The 10975-nt window shown below is 36.6% G+C and overlaps 1 non-coding gene across 1 annotated transcript; it reads right to left on the bottom strand.

Moving 5' to 3' along the window:
- Positions 1 to 10669: 10669 nt before the first annotated feature.
- On the bottom strand, positions 10670 to 10773 carry LOC130942992 (small nucleolar RNA R71). Its single transcript, XR_009071533.1, has one exon. It is a non-coding gene; the product is annotated as a small nucleolar RNA R71 (small nucleolar RNA).
- Positions 10774 to 10975: the final 202 nt, after the last annotated feature.

Raw genomic sequence — 10975 nt, 5'->3', positions numbered from 1 at the left:
CTTCCGGGATCTTTAAGCTTCTCTGGTAAGCTTTTCAGAATGACTGCACTGCATTATTCAGTGAGGAAAACGTTTTCAGTTTCTCTCCAATCCTTCTTATAACTTATGATCTCTTTCATGAACTTAGCATAAGAGGGTATTTGCTCAAGTGCCTCTGCAAATGGGATCTTTATTTCAAGAGTCCTGAGATAATCTGCAAAGCGGGTAAATTGTTTATCCTGTTCCGCTTGGCGGAGTTTTTGTGGATAAAGCATCTTGGCTTTATATTCCCTACAGAGGTGGTTGGAGAAGCCTGCTTAAGGGGGTTGTTATCAGCACTTGCAGGTGTCTGACCCCTCATTGGCGTTTGAACGCCAGGATTGGGGGCTGGATGGGCATTTAACGCCAATTTTGCACCCTTTTCTGGCGTTTGAACGCCAGAATCATTCCTCTCTGGGCTCTTATGGTTCTCAGAGGGATTTTGGGCAGTGGTTTGGTCATCCTCTGTCAGTTGTTCCTTTCTTGGCTTCCTGCTGCTTTGAGTTGAGGTATTCAATGTCTTTCCACTCCTCAAATGAACAGCTTGACACTCTTCTGTTATTTGTTTAGATAATTGCTGTCTCGTCTGATCCAATTGTGCTTCCATATTCTTGTTAGCATTTTGAGTGTCTTGTAGCATCTCTTTAAATTCTGCTAACTGTTTTATTAGAGAAAGTAATTGCTGATTGAGTTCAGCAATTTGTTCTGGGGGACTAGGTTCAGTGGATACTACTTTAGCCTCTTCTTTCATGGAGGACTCACTACTCAAGTACAGATGCTGATTTCTAGCAACTGTATCAATGAGCTCTTGAGCCTCTTCAATTGTCTTTCTCATGTGTATAGATCCACCAGCTGAGTGGTCTAGAGATATCTGGGCCTTTTCTGTAAGCCCATAGTAGAAGATGTCTAACTGCACACATTCTGAAAATATTTCAGAGGGACATTTCCTTAGCATCTCTCTGTACCTCTCCCAGGCATCATAAAAGGATTCATTATCCTCTTGTTTAAAGCCTTGGATGTCTAGCCTTAACTGTGTCATCCTTTTTGGAGGGAAATATTGATTCAGGAATTTTTTTGATAACTGTTTCCATGTTTTTATGCTTGCTGTAGGTTGGTTATTTAACCACCTTTTGGCTTGATCTTTTACAGCAAATGGAAACAATAATAATCTGTAGACATTCTGATCTACGTCATTATCACGTACCGTGTCAGCAATCTATAAAAACTGTGCCAGAAACTCAGTAGGTTCTTCCTGTGGAAGACCGGAATACTGGCAATTTTGCTGCACCATGATAATGAGATGGGGATTTAGCTCAAAATTACTGGTTTTGATGGGGGGTATACAGATACTACCCCCATATAAAGCAGTAGTGGGGTTACTATATGACCCCAGAGTCCTTCTGGACTGTTCATTTCCACTTAGGTCCATGATGGAGAAAGGGAGATGATGTGACTTACAAATAAACAAATTTTCTCTCTTTTTTTTTTTGAAAACCGAATTTAGAATAAAATAGAATAAATGGAAAATTAAGTATAATTTCGAAAATAAATAAAAGAAAATTGAAAACTAAAATAATTAAGCAATTAGGAAGATTTGAAAAAGATATGATTTTAAATTTTAAAGATTAAAACTTTCTTAACGAGAAAACACCAAACTTAAAATTTTTCAATCAAATTAATAAAATAACACCACTAATTCGAAAATTATAAAAAGAAAGAAAAATATTTTGAAAAATTTTATAAAAGATTTTCGAATAGATATAAAAAGAAAATTGAAAAAGAATTTGTTTTGAAAAAGATTTAAAAAGATAGATTTTTAAAATTAAAATTTTGACTTGACTAACAAGAAACAACCAAATTTTAAAATTTTGACTTAATCAATCTAAGAAATTTGAAAATTATGAGCAATTAAAGGAAAATATTTTTTTTTTTATTTTTGAATTTAATGAGAAAAGAGAAAAACACACAAAAGACACAAGACTTAAAATTTTTTGATCTAGCACCCTTATTTTTCGAAAATTTTTGGAGGGAAACACCAAGGGACACCAAACTTAAAAATTTTAAGATCAAAACATATACAAGACTCAAGAACACCTTGAAGATTCACAGGAACATGAAGAACAAAATTCAAAAACTCAAAGAACTCAAGAACATAAAAAAAGAACACCAAACTTAAAGGTTTGAGACAAAATTTAATCAAAGAAAAATTATTTTTGAAAAAGTTTTGAAAGGAAGATGCCAAAAAAATAAAAAATTGCTGTAATTAATAAATATTGAAACTCAAAGAAGCACCAAGTTACCAAGAACATAGGCACAATGCTCTAACCAATTGAGTTACAAATTTTATTGTGTTTTTGAAAAGGTATTTGATATTTATTTTTTTTAATACTGATAATTTGAAAATGCACAAGAAAAACAAGGAAAGACACCAAACAAGAAAAACCGAAGATCAAACAAGAGACACAAAACTCGAAAATATGAAGAACTGATGGTTTCAGTGGCTAAGAGAAGTAGGGGTTGAATCTTAGCCCTTTTTTGCTTGATTACACTTTCTGGTCTTGGAGGAGACTTTTCTGTTTTTGTCTCGTCCCTAGCCACGAGACTTTTTATTTTTGTCTCGTCACTTGGCACGAGATATTTTTGGTTTTAGCTCCTGTGCAGTAGAAACTGAAATGGAGTAGTAGAGAAAGAAGATTACACCCAGATATATCCTGGTTCAGCTGCTAAGTGCAATGCAGCCTACAACCAGTCTCCATCACAACTATGATGGAATTTCACTATAATCAATCTAATTACAAAATGTAAAGTGCTAACCCAACTTACAAGGGAATTCCCACAGAATCATGAAACACAACACAGATGTACAAAGGAACTCTAAGGACATCTATGGCTTTTCTTTTAATTTTGCACTCTCTGCCTTTTTTCGCTCTATGGATTTTTCATACAAACCTCACTGTTTGCCTTTTTTCATGAGACTCAAGACATGACAAAATTAAACAGAAAAATACAAAATAGAATACATTGAAGGAGAAGAAAAACTGTAAGCTTAGGTAGCTATGAGACTTTTGTGCCTTGCACTCTCAAACTTTCTTTCCTTGAATCAAATCGTGACTGTTCACCCCTTTTATAGAGAAGAGAAGCCTTCACAGTTGAAACAAAACCAAGCTTAACTCTTTTTCCTTCAAAACAGAACCGGTTCGGCCACAAAGAGAGAAGAGGTAACTCATGCAAAACCCAACATGCAAATACTTCTAGTTCTTCTTTGGTCATCACTCTTCATCAATCTGAGCGCTCCATCCTTGGCTTGCTCTCCAAGATGGATTTCTGGCCCTTGATGCTTCATGATGATGATGGCTTCATCTGCTCCAATCTCTACCTCTTCCATCACTTCGCCACTCTAGCTACTTCCTGTGGTGGTTGAGCAGAATCAAAGACAAGCCATGCCTCCAAGAATCTCCTCCTTGCTGGCCGAATCTTCTTCTTTCTTTTTGGGTATGAAGAGCTCGAGATTACCTCATCAAATCTTACCATTTTTGGTGATAATCTTAGCCACAACATACTTTTATTTTGTTATGTTTTCTTGCCATCATCATGATGGTCTTGTAGCGTGTTCTTCCTTCACTTCGGTAGCTCACTTTTGCTTCCATGGTTTCCTAGACAATGACCGAAAGAGAAGAAAGTGATGAGAGAGAAGAAGCAAATGGAAGAGTAGCAATTAAGTGAAGTTAAACAAATTAAGTGGAGAAAGTTACTTTTACTTCCCTTGCTTGAGTGTCGTGCAGCACAAAGCAAATCAATCATGTCACTCATACTCCCTCTCTCACTTATGTTTCCAATGCATGTATTAATTCTTCTAAATAAAACTTTGAGTTCCATCACATGCTTAGAGAAGGGATCCATTGAAGACATCAGGCAAATGATAATATTTGCTTTCCTGATGGATTTTGGATCAAGCATTGGATCTTAGCATAGATCTTGGGCTTGTAACAATAACAAAATTAATTTGGCCCATTATTACAACTAGGTTCAGCCATAAATTAATTTGGACATTCAAGTTTGAGCAAATAGTGAAACACTTGGGCTCATTAATTTTGTTTCGGCCTAAAATCAATTCAGCCATGCTCATCAATGTATTCTTGCATTAAATCAAGGCTGAGTATAATTGGGCTTGTACCATAATTTTATTTTCGGCCCAATTAGAATCTGCATCACAAAATTATTAATTAACATATGTTAAATAAAATCAAATTAATAATTTTGTAATTAAATATTTCAATAATGTTTGTTCATCATTAAAATTAAATTAGAGTTTTCCAAACTCATCAATCTCCCCTTTGATGACAAACATTATTAAAATTGAAATGGAAAGAAATTTAAAGGTTGAGTAAAGAATACTCCCTTGAATTTGAATTCCTTTCCCTTTCTTACTATCACATAGCTCCCCCTTAATGTATGCTTATTTTACCAAGGGAAGCACTAACATGTAACATTTTAATCAAGCTTCAAGTAACAATGTTATTTAGCATATTCATTACATGATGCTAAATGCTTGATTTATGAGCAGATTTGAATGGTATACAAAACTTATTTGTTATCACAAATTTGATTTTCTGCTCAATCACACCATAATCAATCAAAATTTGTTTTTGGCAGAAGACTTGCTATTCAAAAAATATTTTTCAATAAATCAGAGCAATCTTGGTAGGAAAAATATTTTTCAATCATGATTTGATCTTTCCAAACACAACAATTTTCACCATTAAGAACTAAAGGAACTGCCAAAAATAAATCCAACATAAATCATTTTATCAAGGTAAGTAAAATATATTATCAACACAGTGAACACATTTTACCAAGATAAACCGAATGCATTCTCAATCATCATATACCAAATGCATTGTTTAAATCATCAACAGAGGTGATCATGAATTCTCACAGAATTTCATCCCCTGTTCCAGTTTCACATTTTCCTATTCCAGTTTCAATTTTTTTTAACATTTATTCTCCCCCTTTTGTCATCAAAGGGGCACCTGCAAAACAAATCATGACAAGAGAAACAGAATATGCAAAATATAACCCCAAAAGATTCAAAGTTATCACAAGGTTATGGTACTAGCAGTATCCACCCTAACAAAACAGAGTATCAAATTGAGCCTAAAAGTGCCAATATCAAAGAAAACAAAGAAGCAGTCATCAATCATCAGAAAGATTGAACTCCGAGTCAAAATCTTCTTCTTTATCCTCTGTCCCCATCTCATCCTCAAAGCTTTGAATCATGAAGCCCACCCTTTCATGACATTTCCTCCAGGCCTTTTCATTTTCATATGCTAACTTCCGGGCAGCCTTGTGGGATTGAACCATTAACTTTGACATGTTGAGGAATTCATTAAGAACTTCTCTGATTGATGCAGTCACTTTGGAAGGTTCAGGGGGACGACTCTCAAGATCGCTGAGTGATGGCTCGGAGGGCATTGAGCGCTTACTTTTTTTACCCGAAACTCCTCCTCTTTTAATCATTGAAGTTTTGTTCTCAACAGCTTCATTAGATAAATCAACCTTAAAATACTCAAAGATACATGTGAGGAACATTCCATAAGGAAGATTAGCCTTTTTAGTACTTCTAACTGCTTCCCACATATGACGTATTATAATATAAGCAAATGAAATTGGAGAAGAAGTAACAAGGGCAAAGAGAATAATGGAGTCAGAAATTGTTACTCTGTGGTGAGAGCCACTTTGTGGAGTGAGGATGTGAGTGATGATCCGGTGCAAAAGTGAATTCTCAGGACCAAGTGCTCGATGGGTCGGAATTAATCCATCTAATCCAGAAAGATTTGCACAAATGTGTTGCAAGACAGTTTGCTGTGTGACTCCAACCTGATCATCCCATTTATCAATCATGTAAACTTTTGGTCCTTCATCCTTGTACCCAAGAGCAGCGCTTATGGTTTGAGGATTGAGAGTCATGTAAACACGCTTGACGTAAGAATGAATTGAGCCATCAATCAAACGCATGTTTGCATAAAATTCCCAGACCAGCCCCGGGTAAACAAATTTTTGGATGTGAACCAATGGAGTCCACTTCAGGACATTGAACAGCAAAGAAAAGTTGATTCCTTTGGTGGCTAGATTTTCAAGATTTACCAAGTATGATGGGCAGAGATGACGTTTCAGCAAAACATCTTTGTGGAATTCGTAGAAGGCACAAGAGTAGAACTGAAAGGGATCAAAATGTGAGTGAGTTTTGTGAAATTTGTTCTTGAATTCTAGTGATTCCAAATTTGCAGGTTCTCTAGTATCATGCAACACAAAACTTTTCGTCTTCTGAGAGCTTTTTCTGGATGCATGTGGAGTGGATTTTTTGTGTGGTGATGGAGGGGGTGAGGTGTGTGATTCCTCTTCATCTTCTTCAACACTCGGTTGCTTGTTCTTTCCTGTCTTTCCTCTCCCTGAAGTTTTCTGAGCAATGACTTTCCGGTGCATAGTTTCGGTCTTTTTGGAGGGGGTGTATGTGTAGAAAAGGATGTTGAATGAAGATGGATATGGGTGTGAGTTTGAGGTGATGAAAAGGGAGGACTTTTGGGAATGGAGGTTCGACCACTTCTTCTAAGTGCCTTTTTCTTTTTCATAGTGAAGGGAAAGAATGGGGATGGAAGATGAAGTGATAACCGAAGGTGAGGTGAGTGGAGGGAGGTTAGAGGGCATTAAATATTGATTGGAAAGAGATAATGGAGAAAGTTAATGACCATTATGGTGCGGTTATTAACCAAAGGGTTTCCCTTTTATTTGAAATAAATTGAAAGGTGGTTTCCTAGAATCAAGGGATTAGATGGAGAGAGGGATTTGATTTGACAATAATTACTTCCAATAAGATTTGATAAGACAACAACAAGATTTTGATCATCATAAAATGAGAAACCAGCAAAAGGTCAAGGTGGGGTCAAAGGGATTTTGTGGGGCCCATGAGAGATAAATTCTGCGCAGCCTCCCCCTTAATTACAGCTTCTCCAACACGCTTGTATTTTTATCTCGTCCATTCCTACGAGACAAAACTGAGCAGAGTTAGAATTTCACAAATTTTCAACAAAACTTAAATCAAACATTCCCAAGCTTTTTCTTAGTGAACAGAATCTGTCTTCACAAAGGGATTTTGTAAAAATGTCAGCAAGTTGATCTTCAGATTTTACAAATTGAATATCAATAGTACCCTTTTGCACATGTTCTCTAATAAAGTGATATTTGATCTCAATGTGCTTTGTTCTTGAGTGCAAAATAGGATTTTTTGAAATATTTATAGCACTCATGTTATCACAAAATAACGGTATACTATTGATCTTTAATTTGTAATCTTCCAACTGTGTTTTTAACCAAATTAATTGTGAGCAACATGCAGAAGCGGATATGTATTCAGCTTCAGCTGTGGATAGAGCTACTGTGGCTTGTTTTTTGCTCGACCACATGTTGAGTGAGCTTCCAAGGAAGCAACACATGCTGGAGGTGCTCCTTCTATCCACTCTATCTCCCGCATAATCTGCATCACAAAACCCTACTGCATAAAAATCATCAGATTTTGGATACCATAAACCATAATCACATGTTCCCTTAATGTATCTAATGATGCGCTTAACAGCCGAAAGATGGGATTCTTTTGGGTGAGATTGAAATCTTGAACATACACCCACACTTTGAACAATATCCGGTCTAGAGGATGTAAGATACATTAGTGATTAGCGGATAATTTATACGCTTTTTGGCATTGTTTTTAGGTAGTTTTTAGTAAGTTCAAGCTACTTTTAGGGATGTTTTCATTAGTTTTTATGTTAAATTCACATTTCTGGACTTTACTATGTGTTTGTGTGTTTCTCTGTAATTTCAGGTATTTTCTGGCCGAAATTGAGGGACCTGAGCAAAACTCTAATAGGAGGCTGACAAAGGACTGCTGATGCTGTTGGAATCTGACCTCCCTGCACTCGAAATGGATTTTCTGGAGCTAAAAAACTCCAAATGGCGCGCTTTCAACGGCGTTGGAAAGTAGACATCCAGAGATTTCCAGCAATATATAATAGTCCATACTTTATTCGGGAATTGACGACGTAAAGTGGCGCTCAACGCCAAGTACATGCTGCTGTCTGGAGTCAAACGCCAGAAACACGTCACGACCCGGAGTTGAACGCCAGAAACACGCTATAACTCGGTGTTCAACTCCAATAAAAGCCTCAACTCGTGGATAGATCAAGCTCAGCCCAAGCATACACCAAGTGGACCCCGGAAGTGGATTTATGCATCAATTACTTACTCATGTAAACCCTAGTAGCTAGTTTAGTATAAATAGAACATTTTACTATTGTATTCAGTGTCTTTTGACCACGTTTCATCTTTGGTCTCAGTTTTGTTTTATTCTTCATCTTAGGAGGCAATTGATCACGTTTTTGGGAGGGGGGGGGGGGGCTGGCCATTCGGCCATGCCTGAACCTTTCACTTATGTATTTTCAACAGTGGAGTTTCTACACACCATAGATTAAGGGTGTGGAGCTCTGCTGTACCTCAAGTTTCAATACAACTACTATTATTTTCTATTCAATTCTCTTTTATTCCTATTCTAAGATATTCGTTGCACTTCAACTTGATGAATGTGATGATCCGTGACACTCATCATCATTCTCACCTATGAACGCGCGTGACTGACAACCACTTCCATTCTACCTTAGGCCGGGCGCATATCTCTTAGATTCCCCAACAGAATCTTCATGGTATAAGCTAGATAGATGGCGGCATTCATGGGAATCTGGAAAGTCTAACCTTGTCTGTGGTATTCCGAGTAGGATTCCGGGAATCCGGAAAGTCTAACCTTGTCTGTGGTATTCCGAGTAGGATTCCGAGATTGAATGACTGTGATGAGCTTCAAACTCCTGAAGGCTGGGCGTTAGTGACAGACGCAAAAGAATCAAGGGATTTTATTCCAACCTGATTGAGAACCGATAGATGATTAGTCGTGCTGTGACAGAGCATAGGACCATTTTCACTGAGAGGATGGGATGTAGCCATTGACAACGGTGATGCCCTACATACAGCTTGCCATGGAAAGGAGTAAGAATGATTGGATGAATGTAATAAGAAAGTAGAGATTCAAGAGGAGCACAGCATCTCCATATGCCTATATGAAATTCCCACTATTGATTTACATAAGTATTTCTATCCTATTTTTTTTCTGTTTATTATTAATTTTCGAACTTTTCATAAATCAACTTAATCTGCCTGACTGAGATTTACAAGGTGACCATAGCTTGCTTCATACCAATAATCTCCGTGGGATCGACCCTTACTCACGTAAGGTATTACTTGGACGACCCAGTGCACTTGCTGGTTAGTTGAACGGAGTTGTGATCACACGTGCCATTACCAGGGATTATTAAGATCCCAATTCATCATACCATGATCTCTTTGGGGTATTTTTGATAGAGCCAATATTTAAATTTCATACAAGTACAAAGAGACCAACTTTGAGGATCACAATTTTGTCCACCAAGTTTTTGGCGCCGTTGCCGGGGAATTGTTTTTATCTTTTATCATATCTTTTTGAATTAAAAGATAAAAACAATTTCGTCCACCAAATTTTTGAATTAAATCTTTTTATCTTTTATCATATCTTTTTCAAAAAATTTTATCTTTTTCAAAATCTGATTTCAAAATATCTTATCTAATTTCTTATCTTCTTATCTTTTCAAATTTGATTTTAATATCTTTTTCAACTAACTCTTTGACTTTTTGTTTGTTTCTTATCTTTTTCAAAACCAACTAACTACTTTTCCCTCTTGAATTTTCGAAAATACCTCTCTCTTTTTAAAAAATTCTTTTTAATTGTTTTAAGTTTTAATCATATCTTATCTTTAATTTTCAAAATTACTAACCCCTTTTTCAAAATTATTTTCGAAATTCTCCCTCTCTTTTCTTATTCTATTTAAGTATTTATTTACTAACACTTCTCTTCACCTCTCTTCATCTAAAAATCCGAACCCATTCTTCTTCACTCTTCTCCCCTTTCTTCTTCTACTAACAATAAGGAACCTCTTTACTGTGACATAGAGGATTCCTCTTCTTTTCTTGTTTTTTTCTCTTTCATATGAGCAGGAACAAGGAAAAAGGCACTCTTGTTGAAATTGATCCTGAACCTGAAAGGACTCTGAAGAGGAAACTAAGAGAAGCTAAACAATCCAGAAACAACCTTTCAGAAATTTTTGAACAAGAGAAGGAGATGGCAGCCGAACCCAACAACAATAATGCAAGGAGAATGCTTGGTGACTTCACAAAACCAACGTCCAAATTTGATGGAAAAAGCATCTCCATTCCTGCCATTGGAGCCAACAATTTTGAGCTTAAGCCTCAACTAGTTGCTTTAATGCAACAGAACTGCAAGTTTTATGGACTTCCATCTGAAGATCCTTACCAGTTTTTAACTGAGTTCTTACAAATTTGTGAGACTGTAAAGACGAATGGAGTAGATCCTGAAGTCTACAGGCTCATGCTTTTCCCTTTTGCTGTAAGAGACAGAGCTAGAATATGGTTGGATTCACAACCTAAGGATAGCCTGGACTCCTGGGATAAGCTGGTCACGGCCTTCTTGGATAAATTCTTTCCTCCTCAAAAGCTGAGCAAGCTTAGAGTGGATGTTCAGACCTTTAAACAAAAAGATGGTGAATCCCTCTATGAAGCTTGGGAAAGATACAAGCAGTTGACCAAAAGGTGTCCATCTGACATGTTTTCAGAATGGACCATATTAGATATATTCTATTATGGTCTATCTGAATTTTCGAAAATGTCACTGGACCATTCTGCAGGTGGATCCATTCACCTAAAGAAAACACCTGCAGAAGCTCAAGAACTCATTGACATGGTTGCAAATAACCAATTCATGTACACTTCTGAGAGGAATTCCGTGAATAATGGGACACCTCAGAGG

Source organism: Arachis stenosperma, chromosome 7 (genome assembly GCF_014773155.1).
Source record: "Arachis stenosperma cultivar V10309 chromosome 7, arast.V10309.gnm1.PFL2, whole genome shotgun sequence".
Classification (NCBI taxonomy): domain Eukaryota; kingdom Viridiplantae; phylum Streptophyta; class Magnoliopsida; order Fabales; family Fabaceae; genus Arachis; species Arachis stenosperma.
Note: the sequence above shows the minus strand (reverse complement) of the source record. Positions and strands in the feature narration are given on the sequence as shown.